This window comes from Anas platyrhynchos, chromosome 1 (genome assembly GCF_047663525.1).
Source record: "Anas platyrhynchos isolate ZD024472 breed Pekin duck chromosome 1, IASCAAS_PekinDuck_T2T, whole genome shotgun sequence".
Classification (NCBI taxonomy): Eukaryota; Metazoa; Chordata; class Aves; order Anseriformes; family Anatidae; genus Anas; species Anas platyrhynchos.
In genome coordinates, this window is record NC_092587.1 from 8,621,384 (window position 1) to 8,645,779 (window position 24,396).

Consider the following 24,396-nt stretch of genomic DNA (forward strand, 5'->3'; position numbering starts at 1 on the left):
ATTTCACCACCAAAAATAAAACCTCGTTCCAGCACCAGAGCTTATGTAGTAAATAGTATGTAGTAGAGCTTACTAGTAAACAGTAAAAAATAAAAATAAAAAAAAAATAAGCCACTACCCCACCAATATGTATGTCATTTAACAGTTACCATGCTCCTGTCAGTGTTTTGCCTTGTGCCATTTAGCATTGCCCAGACAATACCTGGGCACAGTTTAGGAGACAGCACTCGTCTGGGTCTGTTTCCCATGGTCAGTTTGGGTATTTTCATCTCAGTTTTCTTTGGAGAGAACCTCTATTAAATGTGTGGAGGCAGGCCATGCCATGCACTGGAGGTCAGGAGCACAGAACAGTCTTTGTTCATTGTTCATAACACAGATGCAGCCAGAAAGTCTGCAGCTGAAGCACAAGAAAAGTGGCAACAGAGGATTGTAGTGGAGTATCAGCCCACTGATAAAAGACAGAAAAATCTGGGAGGTAGTGCATCTCCTGTCATTGTTGATGTAGCCTTGACAATGTTTAAAAAGAGTTTTTCTACCCTTTTTGAAATACTGAGAAAAGGTAATTTGTTGGGATTTTTAGTTCTTGCATTTTAGGCACAAACTCACATCAATTTAAGAAATTATAAACTATTATTGAACATCCTGTTATTATCAGCTGCTGTTATTATATACTGATCATTTTCAGATTCTGTTGGAGAGTGACCGCTCAAAAAGTTCAGTAGATTCTGTTACAACAAAAGAGGCAGAAACAAGTGATGAGGAGGGACAAGAAAGGAGCATACTTCTCCTGTTCCACTGGTGGCTGATCTGCCTTACGGAAGCCTGACCTTTCCCAGACACTCATTCACACACCATAAAATGTTCAATACTCTCTATTATCTTGAATACCGTGCCATGGGTTGGAAAAATCTTAGTGCTAGAAAGATAATTTTGCAAAGATAACTACTGGTAAGTTGGCTATCTATCAGTTTTACAGTAGAGACTGACATCTTTGGGATGTGAGAAAGTTTAGAATTATAATCATAAAAATTTGAAAATATTGACAAGCAAGTTATACTTGAAGGAAAAATAAATAAAGAAGGCCCAAAAAAGTAATGAAAACAAAAAAGTTGTACAAAGTAATATGTCAAATATATTACTTAAATTTCACCCAATGGTCTCTGAAGAGTAATAACCTGAATGACAAAGACATTAAGAAGAAGGGTCAGACCCATATAACACACAAAAGAAAAATAAAGCTACCTCCAGCAAGTCACTTTCTTTCTGACTTTACTATTTCAATATTCTTATATTATTCTGCAGATATCAAAATAGAAAAAATATTCTTCAAACAAAACAAATTACGGACTTGACCCCAAAACTATATATATATATAGTTTTATATATATATTATAAAATATATATATAAATATATATACTGTTTATATATATAAATATATATATTTACATATATATATAAATATATGTTTCTATATATATTTCTATATATAGAAACTTACTCTAGGATATTAATATATATATATAAATATAATATATTAATATATATTAATATCCTATATAATATATAATACTATATATTATATATAATATAATATATAATATAATATAATATATATTTTATATAATTTATATAAATATATTAATTATATATAATATAATATATATTAATATATATTAATATCCTAGTGTAAGTTTCTTTTCAATTTTCTTAACTCACTCTTTGGTGAAGAAGTAATCCTTAATATGGTGCCAGATCTCTCTGCAGACATCATTTCCTACTGCTGCAAACCAGGCAACTTGGGTAAGATCACAACTAAGCAGCATGCTTCCAGCTGGACCTAAGCATCCTGAACTTCCAGGCATCAAAGTTGACCTTAAGGAAGTACAGTATGCCTACCTTAGAGATTTATTTTTTTCTAAGAAAAAAGAATAATACATCGAGTTTTATTTTTTTTATTTATTTTTTTAAACCTTTCTTGAGACTTTTGTGGTGCAGTAAGGAAAATTAAGTTGTATTTCAGTATCTTCTAAATGTATACAGTGTGAATATTGACTTTTTACCCATTAAAAATGTAAACATAGCTTTCAAAATCCACAAAGCCTTAGTACATGACCAGCATAGTACTCAGACTGGATTTTTAAAGAATATTCAAAGACTGAAGCTATCAAGAGCAGAGGATTGTACTTGATATATTTGTTGAGTTTTTCTTAAATAACTTAAAACTTGCAAAGTTGAAGTCTTCTCTTTCCCAAAGACAATTATCACAGTTATGGGAGAAAAGTATTTTTTTTCCAATGAAACCCAAGTTCTTAAGCTCAGTTCACACAGTTGGTCATGCAAAATCAGCAAATTTTTAAAAATTCCCTTGGGCTGGCTTAGACATCTGTGACTTAATGACAATATAACAATGGGATAAGGCTTTCCACGGTCTTCCCAGTAACTTCCAAATAAAATAAAAATAAAATAAAATAAAATGAAATAACCCTTTAATAAACCCTCCTCTGACAGAAATAGTAATTACAGTGTTATAAACTAGCAAACTTGTTCAGATCAAGACCATGACCCTATTTACTACAAAGAGACCCCTACCACAGTGTGGCAATTCACGTGCTGCCTGACCAGAAGGGTAGCATGTAAAAATTCTTCATTGATTCTGCACTGCTTTCTTCTGCTACCGTAGCTGAAGAAATTTAAAGGCCAACACATGGGAATTAGTGCAGCACAAATGTGTGATGTGAACATTACATTCATCACAGAATCATCTAGGTTGGAAGAGACCTCAAGATCATCAAGTCCAACCTCTGACATAACACTAACAAGTCCTCCACTAAACCGTATCGCTAAGTTCAACAACTAAATGTCTTTTAAAGACCTCCAGGGACGGTGACTCCACCACTTCCCTGGGCAGCCTATTCCAATGCCAAACAACCCTCTCAGTAAAGTTCTTCCTAACATCCAACCTAAAACAACCCTGGCGCAACTTAAGCCCATTCCCCCTCATCCTGTCACCAGGCACATGGGAGAATAGACCAACCCCCACCTTGCTACAGACTCCTTTAATGTACCTATAGAAAGTGATAAGGTCGCCTCTTAGCCTCCTTTCTCCAGGCTGAACAATCCCAGATCCCTCAGCCTCTCCTCGTAGGACTTGTTCTCCAGACCCCTCACCAGCTTCATCACCTTTCTCTGGACTCTTTTGAGTACCTCCATGTAGCGAGCAAGGGGCCCAAAACTGAACACAGTACTCAAGGTGCAGCCTCACCAGAGCCGAGTACAGGGGGATAATTACTTCCCTAGACCTGCTGGCCACACTGCTTTTTATGCAAGCCAGGATGCCATTGGCCTTCTTGGCCACCTGAGCACAAGCTATTCTAATATCTCATATTCTAATATCATAAGCTAATATCACAAACTATTCTAATTTAGCACTTCTGAAGCTCTTGATGCCATAGTAATATATGGTGTGTTGTCTCTTGTGAACAGAATATATGCTTTTTTTTTTTTTTTAATGAGAGGACAGTTTTTAACTGATTGTTAATGGACATTTTGGCTGACTATTTTACAGAATTCTTATGGTTATTACTATCCTGATTCTTTTTCAATAGAGAAAAACTGGCTGGCTTTCTCATATGAATTTTTCTGGTGTTTGGAAAAGGAAAATAGCCAGTAAATGTTACATAAAAACAGGAGGGGAATTGAGTTACAGAAGTACCCAAATGCATCCAAACGAGTAAAACATATCACATATTATTCTTGAATAATGCAGACTCTTCAGAGGTGCTAGACTGTTTCTCTGGAGTTCTGTTTATGTGTGATGGACAAAAAAAAACATTCCTACATGCCCTTATATTGAAGCTGATTTTACTGAGAGACACACCTTGGCATCCATGGATGAGCCTCCTTTAGATCTATCAAAACTGAGCACCAACAGCTCATCCTGTGTCTGTTATCTCTTTTATGCTGTCAAAGAATCAGCTCTACCCCTACATAGTTTGGGTTTCTGTTACCTATCACTCCAGTCCCAAGTGACATAGCCTGAAGCAATGCTCTGTGCCACCCTTGTGTGTTGATGGACACAGCTGTAAATACCATGTAGTCTTTTTCCTTTCCTTCCTCTAGTCTTTCCTGCAGTCGTATCAACAGTGAGGCCCACAAAACACTTGATAACGATTAGACAGCTGGTATAGATTGTGAGAAGACTGTGAAAATAATAGAGCTGTAATTTATTTACTTTAGTTCCACAACTGGATCTAAATGAGTGAAAAGGGAAAAGGAGAAGAGAGATATACACATATCTATGTACATATGTGTATATATGTACATATAACTATGTACAGGAGGAAAATAATTTCATATCTGAAAAGACAAACAAATGAAAACCTGTTCTTTCATTCAACATCCCAATCTAGAAGAAAATAGATTTAGGGTCTTTCTGTAAAAAGGTACTACTGGAAAAGTGATTGTTCTTCCTTCTGATTCAATAGCCTGTCAGGATAGGCTATCAAACACTTGAGCAGGATTCAAAGGTTTTTTCAGGTCAGGGTCAGGGTCAGGTTCTGGTTGAATGCGTTGCTCTGCCTGAAGACATTTGAACCTACTTCATTCCCCCTAGAAGAATGTAATAAGTAAAGATTCATGGAAGCATTATTCCACTTTCTATAAATAAACATTCACAAGAGCAGAAGTTAGAGCATGTTTGTCACTTCCTGGTTGAATGTCTCAAAAAAAGTGGGTAGAATAACTAGTGCTAAGGTTTTAGTATAGACAATGTATATTTACCTTAACATCCTCAAGGGAGAAACTGGAGGCCATCTTCAAGATTTCTGACATTCTAGGACTGCTAAACTAATCACTTGAAATCATAATGTGGCTTACTAAATATTGAGAGGACTACAGTGGGAAGTGAAATATTTTAATTACTTTTGTTCTTAGAAACAAAATTTGATGCTGCATTTTCTGAATTCTGAATGAAATCTATGATGACTGAGCAAAAGAAGAGACATTGTTGCTATTTCTCTTTAAGGAAGAAACTAGCCCTTTCCCTTCCAATCTTGTAAAATTTTCTGGACACATGTGAGAATTAACACTTGTCAAAAAACAAACAAACAAACAAACAAAAAAACACTTTTACTGTAAATCTTTTTTTCTAGATTTAATCTGACATAACCTAATCCAAGCTTTTCAAGCCCATCAAACGTATTACACAGTCCAGGGTCTCATTACTATGTATACACATCATTTTTTTTTTTTTGCTATTTATTTATTCCCAAAATGACTAGCATCTTCTCATTTGTATTGCACATAGGCATTTGATGTATGGGCATCCTGATACTGTAAAACAATAATTCCTGATGAGAATTATTTTCTGGATGTTCTGGAATTTTTCTGTTCTGTTTCTGGAAGGATTTTCTGGATGTTCAAGAATGTAGAAATCTGAAAAACAATCAGATAATGACACAATATTTATTGGTTGGAAGCTCTTGTTTTTACTGTCTGATGATATCACAATATCACAGTAACACTGTGATCCACACTGCATCTTCTGTGCTATATTTTATTTGAAGAACCACTACTCCCATAATATAATGTTTCCTAAAGCTAAAATTGAATGTTGAACTTTGAATTCTCTTAGACAGTATCTTAACCCCAGCTGAACTAGAAAAATGATCTACACTAGGTGTTCCCAGCTTAAATACTTGAACTGCTTATTTTGGAGACCACATCCCAGAGAAACATAGCAGAAGATTGTGTTTTCCAAAAAATAACTGTCTTGATCTATCTTGGCTGGTTCATAAAATTGTTGTATGAGGTTACTGCAAAGCCTGATTTTTAGGTGAACGTATTCCAGGTTAGATCATTGGACTTTGAAATGAAACCTCTACTTCCGTAAAGTAGAGGCAAAGTGTTGTATTCTTCAGAAAGATCCAAGTCCAAAAATGCCTGAGGAAAGCCATGGTCATGGCTTAAGAATCTGTTTTCTGATTCTTTTTCTTATGAGAGGTGGAGAGGAAGGCTGGAGGCAATGCAGATAGAAGGAATCCTGGTCAGGAGGAGGAAAGACAGCAGAGCTAAATTATGACTTATGGATAATCACTTATTTTGCTGTTGTAAGGTTTTATTGCATTTGGCAATGAGTGGCTGTGTTGTTATATGAATTCATGCTCATTCCTTATTCAAATGAAGAAAAAAGAGTCATTAGTTCATTTCTAAAACAAAAAGAACATGCAGAAGCATCCACAAAGAAAATGACCTCTTTCATTTGATAGAGCTTTAAAAATGCGTAAAAGCAGGACTCGATTGCCCAATTAATTTGGTCAAATTCTTCTTGGTTACCTGTAGATTTCACAGTTAGTTAAGCAGTAGGAGGAAGTTATTACTCATGTTCTAAACTGTGCAACAGTGGATAAGGGAACTTAGAAAACTCAGAGTACTCTAGAGGACTTTTTCATACAAGTTTCTGGAGTTGCTAGTAGAATTAACTACAAGAGTTATCTATCTCTATCAGAGAGGACTCTTTGAGAAACAAACACTGTGTTCTTAGAAGGGTTAGGTACACAGACTTTAAGAGTTAGTCAAGTGGAACCAGTGTCTGTGGAGCCTGATGTGAGGAAACAAGATATCCCACCTCTGTCTAAGCTGGATATTGTATTTGTTTCTTTTCTGTCTCATCTCAGAGATGGACCTATTCAGTGTCTATACATACTTCCCCTAAAACTCCTAGGTTGCTTTTAAAGCTGAGTGACAGCAATACTTGTATTAATAAGAAGTAGGGATTGAACTTTTGTCCAGCAAATCCTATGTATGTGGGTGTTTTCCCAGTTAGACACTCGTGCTCACGGCAACTGACTTGTCATGATGTCCACTTTGATGTGTTATTTTTGGACAGCTGAAATAGAGAACACTTTTACAGCTATTTGCTTCACTTGACTGAAGATGGAATGGTTCCAGTTGTGTAAATACTTCCTGGTGCTCTTCCAGCTTTTCTCCTCACTACCCCCATGGAGATGCATTTGCTTAAGGAGGGCATGGCATGGGAGGAAGCATTGCTGGATTCCTCCCTCCAAACCTTCCAGCATATCTCAGACCTGAACTACAGGATCTCTACTAAGTCCAGACCTTGACCTTTCCTTGAAGAGAAAGAACCAGTTGTACACCTTCTGGTCATGGTTTTGTCAAGTGGACAATTCAAAAAATAACTAAATATGTGCGACTCTTGTTAGGACTTAGATCTCCAGAGATAATCATTTAATATCAAAATTAACTTCACATTCCTCTAATCCTAACTTACCTACCTTATTTTTTAACTTGAGATAATGATGATACAAAGTGAAGTAATGAACACATTAGGTTGGAATCTGGTATTTCTTTTTCTCTTGGAGTGCCTCAATTGAAACCCCTCTTACAGCACTACAGGATTTATGAGGATTACATAAAGAGTTTTTCCCATACCCATAGTGAGTATGAGTTTCATCCATCAATGCAAGCTTGTATAAGCCCTGTGAATGAATGGTTATGCATAACTTTGAAACCCAATGTCAAGTGGCAAAATGGGACTTTTCTCATGTATAATTGCAATCTGTGGTTTATGCATATTGCAATGAGGTTAGAAGGTATAACTTGTTTTGTAAACATGATTTTACTTTGTGTGCTTGATAAAATAAAAATAAGCAAACAAACAAAAAATATGGGAATAACAAGCCATGTTTTGATACTCTCTGTCAGAGTAATAATATCTGAATTATAAAAAAAAAATAAAATATAAAAAATCCTGTGCTGATATAAACTGATGCAGTTACATTTGTTTCTGGAGCTATGTTGTTGATGGCTGTTGAGTATATGACACGCTGTTAGAAAAGTATTAAAAAAAAAATAAATAAAAATTACTGTTGTCTGGCTCTCCATCTGGCAAGAATGACCCTACTTCTCCACAGATATCAAATGACACAGCATGTTGAACATGACAAATCAGGGTGTGAAGTTAGCATTACGGATCAGACAAGAGGTCCATGTAGCCTTTTCTCATCCAGAGACTAGTGCTTGATGCATACAAAGAAAACAAAACCAAAACCTCAAAGAAACAGTACAAATATGTAATGACTGCTGCCCTTTTATATCCTTTCAGCTTTGCCAAGATGAGTGGATGAAACCCTTGAAAGAAGTATGAGATGGTTGAGGCTTCAGAGTACAGATCATCTTTCCTTGTTCCTCCTCAGCATTAACCTTCTTTTTGAGCTCTTCAGTCTACTTACCTCTTATTCTTCAATGAAGCATCAGTAGCATCAGGAGACCAGACAGTGTAACCTTTCAGAAAAAACAAACAAACAAACAAGCAAACACTTACCCTCAAGGCTAGAGAGATAAAGTCAGCAGCAGTCTTTGTCCATGAGCTGATGATCTTTGGCATCTGTTGGTGTTTTGTAACCTCTTTTTTTCACAAGAGGTGAAAATTAAAGTAGTTCTTGGGTTCCTTAAAAATTTTAGTGTATATATATTTATATATATATAAAAGGCCATCAGCAGTATCCTTGTTATCTTCAGAAGAGCTGTCCTAGGGTAGAGAGTGCTGCTAATCATAAAGTCAAGATAAGAAAGAAGTAGGTTTAAATCCAGTTTGTGTAATATAAATAGAGTTCATATTTGAAAAAGTGGTGAGCACTGACCTGGAAAATCAATACCAACACAGAATCACAGAATCATCTAGGTTGGAAGAGACCTCCAAGATCACCGAGTCCAACCTCTGTCCTAACACTAACTCCACTAAACCATATCACTAAACTCTACATCTAAACGTCTTTTAAAGACCTCCAGGGATGGTGACTCAACCACTTCCCCGGGCAGCCTATTCCAATGCCTAACAACCCTCTCAGTAGAGAAATTCTTCCTAATATCCAACCTAAACCATCCCTGGAGCAACTTTAGCCCATTTCCCCTCATCCTGTCACTAGGCATGTGGAAGAATAGACCAACCCCCACCTCGCTACAGACTCCTTTAATGTACCTATAGAGAGTGATAAAGTCGCCCCTGAGCCTCCTTTTCTCCAGGCTGAACAATCCCAGCTCCCCCAGCCTCTCCTCATAGGACTTATTCTCCAGAGCCCTCACCAGCTTTGTTGCCCTTCTCTGGACTCGCTCAAGCACCTCAATGCCCTTCTTGTAGCGAGGGGCCCAAAACTGAACACAGTACTCGAGGTGAGGCCTCACCAGAGCCGAGTACAGGGGGACAATCACTTCCCTAGCCCTGCTGGCCATACTGCTTCTTATACAAGCCAGGATGCCGTTGCCCTTCTTGGCCACCTGAGCACACTGCTGGCTCATATTCAGCATCATATTCATATTCATACCCAGGTCATATTCATACTCATATTCAACCCAGGTCTTTCTCTGCCAGGCAGCTTGCTAATCACTCATCTCCCAGCCTATAGTGCTGCTTGGAGTTGTTGCATCCCAGGTGCAGGACCCGGCACTTGGCCTCGTTGAACTTCATACAGTTTGCCTTAGCCCATCAGTCCAACCTATCCAGATCCTCCTGCAGAGCCTTCTTACCCTTGAGCAGATCGACACATACACCAAACTTGGTGTCATCTGTGAAGTTACTGAGGGTGCACTTGATCCCCTCATCCAGATCAGATATCTAAGAGATGGCACCAAAAATCTCCAGATAGTTCTAATGGCTAAACCCACAAAATGGAAAATGCATTGTCCAGAGAATTCCTAACATCTGTGAAATAAATAAATAAAAAAAACCTGTCTCCTAGACTAGATACCAGTTTGAATGCTTTACTTAATCATTTTTGAAAAATAAGACTATAAAACACAATATATTTCCTGGTAAAAAGATATTGTTGTATTTGTACCTCATTCTGTCCAGTTAGATTAAGTTCTTGAGAACATCAGACAGTTTTTATTTGCTTCTTGTCATGGTAAATTGAAGGACATTTAGTATTACAAAATAATTTGAAAAAACAAACAAACAAACAAATCTTTGCCGTTTAAAAAGGACCTGCTCAGACTCAAAATCCTGTAATTTTAAAATAAATTCACTTAAAGAGCTTTAAATCCAAATCAATTATCTTTTCTCCCCTTCTCACACATATTCTTTAGTTATCTCAGTATATTTTTTTTGCTTAATAAATGAGTTTTAAGTATGGTAAAATCCTATTAAAGAAAATAAATGTTTAGAACGCAGACCACAATCCAGCTTTGTATGCCAAGGGAACTGATACATGTCTTTCACTATGGAGTGTTGTATAGCAATAAAAATTTTTGCAAGTTAAACCGACACGCTTGAAACAGATATCCACTCTGAAATGCCATCATTCTGCAAACATAAGAAAATCAATAGGACACTTTACGTGTCATAAACTAATCATTCAAATGCAATTGGGAGCATAAGCTACTTAGACAAGTAGAGGCTTTAGAATTTAACAACATACCATATTGTTTATAACAAATAAATTAGCCATATAAGTTTTCAGCTCTCTGTCATGTACAGATGTAGACATTCTTTTATTTCCATAATTCAGTTTTTATAATGAAAATGCTTCTGAATCATATGATCACATAGGTCAAACATCATCCCTCCATTAAAGAAATGTGACTCCTTATTTCAGAAAAACGTGGAATGTTGTGTATGTATATAAAGTCCTACTCTTTACTTAGTCTTACAAAATAAATAAATAAATAAATAAAAATTGGACTATCCACAAATTGAATTACAGACCATATTTTGCAGCAATGCTGATGAATCATGAGGGAGAAGAATTGATTTAGCAAACAACTCAGTCAGAAGTACTAAATGAAAGTAGTAAAGAAAACGTTGCATCTGGAAACAATGTGTTTTAGAAAAGGATGCTCATTTCAAGACTGGCATAGGTTTCTCTTTTTAGTTCCATTCACTCTTGAGGTGAAAAAGGCATAAGCTTCACTGTTAACTCTAATTGCAGACAAAATTACCAGGCATTATATAATTAGTATGCAAATTCAACTACCAAATGAGCTGTTTCCTCCATTTGTAGGAAATGTTCATCTACCTAAGTACTTGTCTGCAGTGACTCTTGATTATTGGTGTTTACACAGTTTTTCTGCTTTGAAGTCACACTTTACAATTTAGTTTTTCTAACTGATATTAATAGAAGACATAACCTTCAAGTAACAAGATTAAACAGCCAATATACATTTTGGATGTGAATTTAAGGAACCAATGGAAAGACCCTTTCAGAATACATATAGAGAAAATGTCAGACACCTCTACGCATAATGAAAATGAATTTCCCTTACAATTTCTTATTGACTGTGTCTAAATCTTTCTCTATTTACGATGTTTTTGGTTTGAATATTTGAATTTAATTGAAGTGGTATTGTAATGTCATCAGTGTAAAGCTTTATTCAGAGTTTTCATCTCTCATTTACTCAGTCAAGTGTTATAGACACAGCAGAAAGGATTACAATGAACAGAAATAAATTGCAAGGATGAGAAGATATCCCTCAGGAATTCTAAAAGAAACTTGAAATGAATAATATTAGTAGGAATTCTGTAGGCAGAATTAATCTATATCATTCCCAAACACTTGAAAAATTATGCACTGGCCTATGTGAGAGATTTGAAATACACAGTTTCCTAACAGGGTCTGCAGTTAGGTTTTATTTGCTTTCTACTTTTTAAATTACTGTAGTTTGCATTTCTAAGCTTTTCTCTGTCACAATGAAAGCTGGGGTCTTATATTTTATCTTCTTTTAATGGAAGTGGCTCTTATATGAACACAAAGCATGGAAGTGCAATTTTCAATAAATATTTCAACTATGGTAAGATTTAAGATAATATGATAAGACTCACAGGTAAGAAGCCACTCAGTTAACACTGAAAATTTACTGTGTAAAGTAAGCTTTAATGTCAATTAGACCTTATGAAATGTGAAAAGCAACCAACCAAACACAAAAACATACTTTAAAAAAAAAAAAAACAAAACACTTTTACAAAGTGTTCCGTTGTTTGAGAACAAAGTGTTCACATCTGTGCCCATGGCAGCGGGGTTGGAGCAAGATGATCTTTAAAGTCCCTTCCAACCCAAGCCATTCTAGGATTCTATGAAAGTGCAGAGTTTTTCTATGCAGTATTTTGATGATTTTCACAAGATGAGCTAGTAAGATTCTGAGAATGTCCTAAACATATTGTAGCTGTATTTAACTCTCTTAAAAATACACCCTGGTCCCTTTCACCAACAAAGTAAATAAGTTAGCCCTCAGGTTGGCATTTGAAGATGGGAGGTAGCATGATGTTTTACTTCTCTGATTCAGTGACAGCTTGGGAGGTTCCCTTAGAACCTATAGAACCTGAGAACGGTTCTACAAAGACTTGCTCAAAATACTGCACTATAACTGTCTAGTAAAAAGAGCCTAAGAAATAATCCCTCAGGCTCTTTTCATTGGACCTGGGAGCTTCTACAAAGTACAGAGACTCTCACATGTGATTATGTACAGGACTCTGACAGAAGGAGACAGTGGAAGCCTTCTTGTGATACAGTGCTGGGTCAAGGTAAGATAAGGGCATCACTTGCTCTAAATCTTAAATTTTTTCTTGTTTCCTATATGAGAAGAGAGATAAAAACCATAACGTGTGAGGTGCTACAGCAGAGGACTGCAAGACTGTTGTTTGAAAAGTGCATTATCTATATCTAATGAAGCATTGTAATTCCATCATTAGATGTAAGAACTAGGAATTATACAATATCTTCCTTATCTCAGTCTTTCTCTGTATTTACTTTCTCAACAATTTTCACGGAATTGGTATTAGATCTTCCTCTAAACTGGAAGACTGGACACACAGATTAGATTACCTTGGACAAGTATTCAAAAGAGTTGAATCTGGGCCACCACCAGACCACACAGCTGTTCCACACACTCAGCCAGGTGGAATTCATTTTTTTGTTTCCATCTCAAAACACAGAGATTATTGTAACTGTACTTTGAGTCTAAACTATGCTTTTACTTTATCTCAAAGAGGACATTAAATTTGTACCATGAATTTAATCTACCTTTTATTTCTATCAGGAAAGCAGTCTGACTTTTAAAACTGGCCTGTTGTGATTTCTAAGTTGAAAACAAACACTGAAGGATTTTATTAAAACCAACTACTTAGCTTTTTGTGAAACAACCCTGCTTGGTATTTGCTTTCTACACATAAGACCTGTTTTTATTTTATCCCTCCAAAAAAGTTTGACGAAAAAGACCCTTAAGGCTTGCTATTCAAAAATTGGGCCTTTGAAAACAAATTTTGGGTAATATGAGCTTTAACAACACATTAATATATTTGTTTCTTGGGTTAGTGTATTTAAAGGCTGCAAGGAGTTATGGAGACTGCCTGCTTTTTTTTTTTTTTTTTTTTAAATCACGTGGGTTTTTTTGGCATTAGTGATGAAGCAGTTCTATGCCAGATAACCAAGGTTTACGAACAAAGCCACTTAATTTTAAAAGTTCACGTACAGGTTACAGAATCACCAGTAGCGTGAGCAGGTTTTCTTCTCCTTTCCTCTTCCAATCCATTAAACACCTACCTTGACAAACATACCCAACTGCAACCAAGGGTCATATATGTTCTTGGAGTAAGCAAAATGTCTGTGCTCTTGCTTCCCCAGGCTTGCTCAGTAAACCTGGACACAGATCCTGTGGCAAGCCCTCACTTACTGCTTAATTCTTTTTACAGGCAGCAGGTATTAAGCAAGCTTCTTGTAGCAGCTGCTCTGGGAAACACTGGTATGACTGTAATCCTCCCAGCTGAAATACTCCTAGGTATTTACTGATTCTCACTGTGCACAGCTGAAGAGGCTCCAAGTCACTGGAGCCAAACTAACCCTGGGGTCTAAGTGTTAGTATCCAAACATAAAAATGAAGAAAAAATATGTGTTCAGGATCAGAATTTTAGGTTAAACAGGAAAAATACCCAGATCAAAAACTTCTACTGTGGGGCACCCAGGAAGGTTTGTTTTAGCTATTGAACCCTTTTCAAAGCCTGCTTTTTCTCTAAATTTAATTCAGCTTTTGAAATGTAGAATATAATTTCAAACTGGAATGAGAAACATACTTGCATATGCCTCAAAAAAAAAAATAAAAAAAAAATTGAAGGATTATTATTTTTTTTTTTTCCTGGATCTTTGTTTTAGTTTGAACTATTTTCAGACAAAGATCCATTTCATACTTTGGTACCCTGAAGCTTATTTATTTATTTATTTATTTATTTATAGAAAACTATAGAAATAAAGCATCTACTGAAAAAATATTGCTCAGCTCTGGAAAATCACTTTGGCAACAAATACAATGATGAATGTTCTCAATGAAAACACTGAAAAGGAACTATCAAAAAATTTTAATCCAAGATGAACAGAAATACAAAGAATATAGATTTCAATAGAGAGATCAGTTCTCATAATAGCCTAATCTAATAATCAAGCTGAGTAGGAACATGTAGGAACATTGTGTCCTTTGGTGAAAAGACGGCTATAAGAAATAACTGCATGCTAAAATCCTGCTTCACTGGTTTCTCTCTTAAGTTTTGTATTATGTTAAGTTTTATATTACAACCTCAGCCTTCTTTAGCTTCCTTATCCAGGGACTAGTTTTATGGGCTGAGCAGACAGGGTACTAACTTCTGAAGTTAATCAGATTATCCACTTCTTATTTTACAGAAAATCAGAACATTTTGGAAGGAAAACTTTTACAATATTTATGACTAATATGGGCAAGATGGACCCAAACATTTTCCATCCATAGGATGAGACGTCTATATTTATCTGTCAAACTTGGGAATGAAGCATTTCTTAGAAGAACATAGAGATGTTTGAGATTTCAAAAACTATATGGGATTTCAGGCAAGACTAGGAGGATCTCTACTGCTGCCATATTAATTTACATACTTTTAAAGAGTCAGATCATACTAGATTGTGGATATTGACAATGCAAAGACACAGTGAGAATCTGAAATAGGTTGTACAGAAACACTCTTCGCAGAAACTATTCAGATATTAATATTCTTTTTCAGACTTCTCTGCTAATGTTTCAGCACCATAAGGTTGGTGTCTTTGAAGTAACATGAATGCTCCTTCCTTAGGCTTGCTGTGCTATTGGACTTGTTTTCATCTGGCCATTTTTATACAGAGCAGTCTGAAGAGGCAGAGAGGCTAAAACACAAAAGCTATCACAGTCACAGGCAGACTATGAATATTTTGATTTCACGAAAGGAAACAAAATGTAACTAGTGTTTGGAAATTTTCCAATGACTTCCATATATGACTGCCTGACATGTTCTTTTGTTCCCACTTTACCCTGTCTTTCTAGTGTTTGCATACAAGACTGTGTGCACTGCACCAGATGAAGTCTTACAGTGTACATGGTACACTGACATTTTTCCCCACATACTCTTTGGATCACATATGCCTTTTACACACCTCAACAATACTAGCAGCTCATGGTCATGTTGTGAGTCTATAGTGTGCACAGTCTTTTACTATTTACTATTACAGTCTTTTACTCTTTACTATTTTCAAGTCCTCATCATCCCATCTCTCCAACAGAAAGTTTTAATAGAGCATAAGTGAATGTCCTCTGCTTCTCATAGCATTGAATTTTCTCCCACTTCTGTGTCTTTATCTAATAGCCATCCAGTTCTTTCTCTGTGACATCCCCATCTTTCACCATAGTGACGATGATTTTCAGTTCTGTTGTCATGTTTTATTAGATCACTCACGGGTTTCTGTGCCAAACTATAATGAAAACATTATAGAAATTTAGTCCAAATATGATGCTCAAGAAATTCCACTTCAATGTCCGTGTGATTCAATGTTTCTCATTTAGATATAACTTGTCATTTCCCCTTTTAGAAATTTATAGCCAAGTTCCAGTTCTTGTATTAATCATCTCCAGTCCAAAATATTTCCCCTGTGACCCAGTCTCATATATATTACTACCATCCACGTATGTGACTATACTTACCACATTTTCCTCATGTGAAATTCAAAGGTTTTATCAAAAGAAAAGTGACTGTCCTTATTACAGGACATGTTTGATAATCCATTTCTTTGTCATGTCATAAATTGACTTTTAAAATTTTGTTTGATTCTTTTGTCTTCAATAATATTATTAAGAGTATTGTTTTCTTTTTCTTTTTTTTTTTTTCATCCTTTTGATATATAGAGGTCCTACTTTTTCTCGTTTCCCCATGATAACACTGCAAATTCATAGAATCGTAGGATCAGAAATGTAGAATACCCCAAGTTGGAAGGGACCCCCAAGAATCACTAAGTCCAACTCCCGGCTCCACACAGGACTATCCCAAAATCAGATGCTATGTCTGAGAGTGTTTTCCAAACACTAAAACTCCAGCAGGCTCAGTGCCAAGACCACTGTGAAGAAACATTTCTTAACCCCCAGCCTGACCCTTCCCCGTCCCAGCTCTGTGCCATTCCCTCAAGTCCTGTCGCTGTCCCCAGAGAGCAGAGCTCAGCACCTGCCCCTCTGCTCTTGTGAGGGAGCTGCAGGCCTCCCCTTGGCCTGGTCTGCTCTGGGTTGAACAAACCAAGGGACCTCAACTTAGTCTCATATGTCTTGCCCTCTAGACCCTTCATGATCTTTATTGTCCTCCTTTGGCTACTCTTTAACAGTTTTATGTCCTTCTGATATTGTGGTACAGAAAAGTATACGCAATACTTAAGGTGTGTCTGAACAAGTGTATCTGATGAAACTGACAAATTTATTAACACTTCTTCATATCAGAGCTGTTATTTTATCAGCATTTTGGCCATTGATTTGTTTTTTTTCAGGAAAACCTGAATACATATTATTCTGTAAATGTTCATTTTTTCAGATCAAGGAGAACCTAACACTAAGCTTTCCCCCTGTTTCATGGGTCCCATTCCTCACTCTTACTTCACTTTGCCTTTATGAACAACGTCTTCATGAAAACAGACAAAAATTCACAGGGGTTTGGTTGCTGATCCTTTAATATCAGCTTAGAATCATAGAATGGTGTGAGCTGAAAGGGACCTTAAAGATCATCTAGTTACACGCCCCCTGCCATGGCAGGGACACCTTCCACTACACCAGGTTGCTCAAATCCCCATCCAGCCCAGATTTAAACACCTCCAAGGACGGGGCATTCACAACTTCTTTGTGCAACTTGTTGGTGCCTCACTACCCTCTGAGTAAATAATTTCTTCTGAATATCTAATCTAAATCTACCCTCTTTTAGTTTAAAACCTTTACTTTGTTCATCTGCATGGTTGTCTTGTGCAATCAAGGCTTTTGCTATATTTTTCGCTCGTTCTTTCTTTCTTTCTTTCTTTCTTTCTTTCTTTCTTTCTTTCTTTCTTTCTTTCTTTCTTTCTTTCTTCCCTTTTTTTTTTAATTTCTTTTTTTTTTTTTTTAATTTCTTTTTTATTTTCTTTTTTATTTTATTTTTTGAAACAGTCTTGTTCTCTTTTTACATATTTTGACCTCCATGGTGTAGCTTCTTCATTGGTCATTGGTTGACCCCTTAAGATCTTCTATAATGTCTCTATAACACCTTCTACAATGTCTAGGTCACTTTTAAAATTACAGTTATTTCTTTCTTGCTTATTGTCCATTCATAAAAATTGAATCACACTTGAACACCAACTATTGATTTCAAGTCTATATGTATAAATCTCATACTTGTACAATAGTAGAAATCATGGAATTATTTATTGTATTAGTACAGCCAGACTTGTTTCATCAATGCTCTGCAGGAGGACATTCAACTAGAAGCCTTGACCTCTTTCTGATTGACAGCAGGAAATGACAAAGTACCATCAGTTTTAAGAAGGAATCAATACTACTAAATTTTCTGCCAAAACCTGATGCAAAACAAACCCTGCTTGTGACTCAGAACTCACCCTCCTCCCTAAATTTCATGAGTATATTTTCATTGTTGTCACAGGGCATCCCTGAATTTATCATCTTCTTCTGGCATCAGTAAGACTGAAATGATATTACAACTTGGCAAAACACTACAGTTACTGAGTTTGAAGACAAGAGATTTCCAGTCCTGGGAAACTGGAAAATGTGTACTTAGCTGTATCACAAAAAAAGGTCATGTCAGTGATGCAAAAGATGGCATAAATTAGATGTGGGCTTTGGTATGCATGCAAAATGAAAATAATGTTGCATTCAGAAGATGACAGTAGACAGTCTTCTTTTTGCAATACACAATGCAAAGTCTGCTTGTGATCTTTTTGCTTTGGTTTATGCAGATGGAGCTCTACTTTTGACCATTACTTCTCATGAATGAGGCAGATCTCTGATCAGATTCTTCACCCAAATGACAAATATTTTATTGAAAGTGATACAAGTTTACTTGTATTCAATACCAGTGAACAGGCATTTTTAAAATTCAAGTATTCTAACCTAGTTTCTTAGAACAGTTCTGATGCAGTTCTTTTGTCCCACTTAAAACCTTGAGGCCAGAAGTAAATAAAACAATAGACCATAGAGGAACTTTCCAAGTCATCACAATAGTCACTTTAATATATTCTTTTTTTTTTTTTTTTTTTTAATCCTGATGACAACTCATCACTTGATCTGCTGAAGAGTAGGGTGCACTGGGGAATCAAAATCTAAAATGTCCCCTGTGTCATCTTAACTTCTATTAAATTATTTTGAACTTAAAACTGGGTGAGATGAATCCCAACCATTGTTTCTGATTCTGAACATTATTGTTCAGAATAGGTTTGCTATAAAAGCTCCTTTCAGCAAAAACAGGAAAGATTTAAGGATATCACCTGTCTTTGCTGCTCTAGCAACGTGTGCATGATTCCAGATATAAACATTAGGTCACCTGGAAATACATAGTGTTATCTTAAAAGCCCAGAACAAAAAATGGATAATTTAACAAAATCAATGCTGTGGTGAAAACAACAGCAAAAGAACAATATGAAACTATTTTAGGGCAATTGATGTTTAGAGGTAATCAATTAGCTATGCATATATACATATAAGTAACTACATTAAGACGTCATGCAAAAACAGTAGATGGATTTTTGTAGTGTACCAAAAAGACTTAGATACCCAGACACAATGTCTTCCATTATCTCTGCAGTAAGACTTTTTATAACCACAGAGTAATTTCTTTGGCTGGCATACACTGACATGGTTCAGCTGAGCTGAGTGGAACTAAACAGATTTATGAGTTAATTCCTGACAGTTAATTCCTTACACCTTTATTTTATTTTATTTTATTTTATTTTATTTTATTTTATTTTATTTTATTTTATTTTATTTTATTTTATTTTATTTTATTTTATTTTATTTTATTTTATTTTATTTTATTTTATTTTTCCCCATTCTACCTATACCACTTAACTTTCCCTGCAACTACAATTTCTTTTGGGTGGCCTCTATGTATTATAAAAGGAAATTCCAAGCAAATGTTATTTTTATAATATGCTGCGAAGCATATTATAAACATATTATTTATAGCAATACTGCTGTAAAGTTTTTCTTGGTTGAGTATCTCCCTTACATCTACATTTGGTTATCTGATTTTGTTCTTATTCAGCTCTAAGGCTCTAAGGGTTTTGTTTGTTTGTTTGCTTGTTTTTTTTTTTGTTTTGTTTTCCATCACAATATGTCATTTTTAAATGTTTGCTCTGAACACTTGCACATGCAAGTGGTTCTACCTTATTTCATGGCAGCAAAGAGAACCAGTCCTCTGGGAATTGTGGAAAATGCTTAAAAGTACATTATAAACCCAAGTCATTAGGCTCCAATTACTGAATGAGCTATTCTGAAATCTAATGTGAGCTCCCAGATTTCTGCATCAAACATTGATAATTTTAGCTGGCATTCCTGCGATGAGGTCTTGCAAATTCAATTATTGAATATAGATCACTACTGCAGAGTTGCATTTTTACATTTTTTCTCAGTTCAAAAAGAAAACAAACAAACAAACAAAAAACCACAAACAACAAACATTTAAAATTAATGATTTTTTGAATGTTTCTCATGTTCTCTTTTCTCATGTTCTCATGTTCTCTCTTTTGCTTCTTTTTATAACAAACCTTCACTAGAAGTAGTGGGAAAATGTTAAAACAATCAAAGTTTATGGAAGTCCTTACTGTAATTCAGTTGTTAGTTTTTATGAAGCTGTCAAATCTATGTGTAAATGTCTACTTGTGAAAGTATGTGCTGAGGTTTTCACTGCAGTTGCACATGCAGATGTACTCTAAGGCACCTCAAATGGCACTAAATTGCTACTTTTAAGAAACAGTACTAAATAAAAAGTACAAAAAGCTTTTCACATTATCCTAGACTAGAGGCCTTTATTTAGAATGAGAGAATTAATAGTTATGAAAAGGTGTCAGTTCAAATAAGAATGATTACTAAGTTTACAAAGGATGTGAAAAAACAATAACAACAACACAATTTTAGCTTGTTTACATGAAGGCAACAGAGCTTAAAAGAACAGATTAGGAAATGAGCCTTGTGTTGTATCATTTTGATACTTCTATCAGCATTTGAAAATATGTGTGCCAACATAATGGTGCACTGGGACATACTAGCTCTTACAGCATTTTAAGAATATTCAATAAAAATACTGGGTTGAAAAAATGAAAACACACATTCTAATTTCTGCTTGGATAGTATATTTTACAGTATTGCAAGACAACATGTTATTTAAAGACTTGAAAATTTCTGAGTAAAAAAGATAATCCAGACATGTTCCTTGCATTAAAAGGACCAGCTACCTTTGTGCACCAGAGTATGGTGTTTGTAGATGTGATACTGGAAAAAACAGTGGGCTCTGGGCACATGTAACCATCCTCAAGATGGTTTCAGGCTGTAATAATCATCCTTACTGTCTTATCATTTCTTACATAAGAAGTGCCTAAAATAGTGTTGGTCACTATTGGGGTCAGAGTTTGGAAGACAAACTGTGTGTTCACCATTTCTTCACCTAAATGACTTCAGTGTGTGCTACCTAAGGGGTTCTAGACTGAAGCAGATGAGAATAAAGGACAATTCATGCTAGCTAGTAACAACAAGTAAGCCAGCTTTTTCTGGGTCATGACACCCTGGGTTCTTGGATTGAAGATGTTGCTTTTGGAAATGCAGCAGGAGAACTGGGTGGTGTTTTCCTGGTGTTTCAGTCTGCTTTGCACCTGGTGTCATCCACTCATGGCATGCTCCCATGCTGCAGCAGAACTTCTGTATTTAACAGCTTTATCTGCATTTTCCCTTTATCTGATGGAAGGATATATTTTTTACATAACAAAACTGTTAATTAGTTCTTGACAAGATTAACAGGGCCTTGCTTAGACACAATTGGGCCTAGTTCCATTACTCCTGAGGCTAAGGCTGTATTAGAACAGAGGCTGACAAGCTTTATAGGTAAGCATAACTTAAAAGGTACTCTGCAAGCAAACATATTTTAGGAAGTTTTAATAGACTTATACATGCAAAAGCTGTGTATATAAAATGTGTTTTATAAGCACACTTTGTGAAAAAAGAACATTTTTTTTTTTTTTTGTAGGATTATACTGGAATATAATATAGTGAATAGTTTTTACTTTTCACTGAATTCTATATTTCCAAGCTAAATCATTTATATGTATATATTTGCATGTTCAGTGTTAGAATGAACACAAGTTAGCTTTTCTAATATAAATACTTCTCTAATACTTTTCTCTAATATAAACACTTTGCTAAGGCTAAAACTCTGACTTCAAACTCCTATGTAAACTGTCCTTTGACTGACTAGGATATTTGAATCAGAACAGGTATTTATGGGTAAGTCAGAATATATATATATATATCAATTTAAAACATAAAAATAATTGTTTAGACTCTTCTAGATTTTTTTATTTTTATTATTTATTTTTTTTTGGTCAAGTTCTGCAAGAGTTAGTACAAGGCAGAATTTCATGTACTCCTCTGACACATTGCATGCAACTCTTACTGGCAAGAATATTAATTTCAGAAGCATAGGCAAGATACGAGTTAAACAGAAAAATCACGAACTCAGTATACCATCACTTGTTTAAATTTCTGTTACTTAAATAGATACGGAGAAAAATAACCACTTTCTGAGTTTTGATCTGGTAAAACCCTTTCTTTAAAATTCTAAACCAAAAGAGTATGTCATTAGAAATGTAGTCCAAAGTTCGTTGGATTTAAAAGAAATAAGCATTACTGCAGGGTTTTACTGATCTTAGAAGAAATAGGTCCACTTTAGACAGCTGACACTTCTAGATCTGTTGTGTGTCTATATTATGAAGTACAGGAGATTATTTTTTTTTAACCTTTTAAGTTATCTCTGTCTTGAATCCACATGCAAAGTGCACATTCTAGACCCATTCCTGAATCTAAGGAGCCTGCACAAAATCTTTATTTATGTTACTTGCTCATAGTCTCTGAGAGATAATCTGTTTCTGAGTGGTTATACAAAAAAATATTTTTTCTTCCTGAGACATAATTACCACTTGTGTTGTTACTTTAAAAATATCTCTATAATACACTCAAAAAGTGTAGGACCTATTGGATGTAATGTTAAAGGAGATATAGTTGTACTAGAATACGTTCACAAAGGAACAACTAATGATCATTGATTTATTTTATGAGAACTTTCTGAATGAATAAAGCCTGGAAAACAGAAAACAGAATGAGAGATGTCCGGTCCCTATGCTCCTGCCCATGGTAGAGGGGGTGGAATTAGATATCTTTAGTGTCCCATCCAACCCAAACCATTCTATGATTCTATGAGATTATGACAAGGTTCTGCAAAACCATAAGCAATATTGGAAAGGTGAACAGGGAGTGTCTGCTGACTAGTTATGATACATGAGGTTTGGGGCATTGCATACTTTAGCAACACCTACTGACCAATTCATGAAAGAAAGGATCATGGAAGCATTTCTCACCATGTCAAGCTTGAGAAGGCCATTAGCTGTGAATGAGCTCTTTGGAATGGTGTCTTGGAGAGTCTTCTTGCATAAAAGTACTGTCTGCTTGCTTATTTTGCCCACTCTTGGAGACTAAACACTGATACAAATGAGTTTTGACCTGTTCCTGTACTTTTGTTCTTAGGTTCTAGGAAGACTTCTTCTTAATATTAGAAATGGCATTGCATGTGTTAAATCACAAGAGGCCTCCTATTCAGATAAAGTAAGAAGGTTGGAATGGAAGCAGGAAAAAAAGGCAAAAGTAGACTCTAAATTCTGACTCCCTGGAGCCACATGGCAGTTTAACCCAAGCTGTGAATTAAGGAAAACAAAGCGAGCCTGGATGTGGGCTCTTTGGTAGGCCAAGCATATCTTTGGGAAACAGCCTGAATAGAAGGCCACTATGCACTGGTGCCAACGGAGGAAGCTGGCCAGTTAGAAAAATTTCCTCCTGCTCCTCTTCCCAGGCTTGTTAGCACAGTGTTTAGAGTCAGAGGGAGTGGGCCCTCTGAAATACCCCAGTGTTGCGTCCCTGAAGCAAACAGTGTGCTCTGACCACTTAACAATAATAGTTTATGGGTTCAGTGTTGCAGTATGAACCACTTCATCTGGTGCTTTAATCTCAATGTTAGAATAGTGCACTTGACTTAGAAGGCAAGAACAAAAGAAAATGTCTTGAGAGTAGAGATCTGGGAATTAAACACAAGTAACATTTCAAAAATTGAAAGTTTCTAAAATTTCAAGCTGATCTATTTCTAAAAAGATTTCTTTTACAACTGTTATTCACTTATTTAGCTTTAATTCAACTCTCCCAGTCTTGGTCTTATTAAACTGTATAGAAAGGGATTTTTGCCATATATATAACTTAATTTCCAATGTTAAACATTTCCCTTTTATTTTATTTTATTTTCAAGCCTTGTTTTCAAACACATATGAAATATTAAATGTTTAAAATGTTTTATGCTAAATGTTAAAAATGTTTTATACTAAAATTCTGTCAGAAATTCATTTTATCATTAAGCAGTTAAAAGGAAGCATGTTGAAATACTGTGTGCCAGAAATGTCCCTTTGCTACCTGAAACAAAAAGAGTTTACCCCAAGTTAGAATACATAGTTACAAAAAGGTGACAGGAGTTCTTCAGAAGGCAATTTCAGCGTCTAAATGGTGCTTTAAGGATCATTTAGGTGCCACTAACGTTTGTCAAATTCCCACCTAAAGTTGTAGGTACATTAAGTGCCTAATTTAACAGATTAGAGGGTTAGTCACAAACTTTTAGTATTATGAGGCTTTTTAATTTGTTAATGGACAGAATGTAGCTCCTACAAGCAGACTCCAAGTGGCTGTATTAGGCTTCAGCACTGAAATGCCCTGCAGGGCAGACCCCTCTTTCTCAGCAGGGACTAGAAAGGACATTAGTCTCCCTCAAGTCATCCTCTGTGATTATTCCACAT

The 24,396-nt window shown here is 35.6% G+C and overlaps 1 long non-coding RNA gene across 1 annotated transcript; it reads right to left on the reverse strand.

The window, feature by feature from the left end:
- Nucleotides 1-5,162: 5,162 nt before the first annotated feature.
- Nucleotides 5,163-13,727, reverse strand: LOC106020136 (uncharacterized). The gene is made up of 3 exons (XR_001195535.5): nucleotides 13,552-13,727; nucleotides 8,251-8,302; nucleotides 5,163-5,434 (listed from the first exon to the last, which is right to left on the reverse strand). It is a non-coding gene; the product is annotated as an uncharacterized lncRNA (long non-coding RNA).
- Between the last annotated feature and the right edge of the window lie 10,669 nt (nucleotides 13,728-24,396).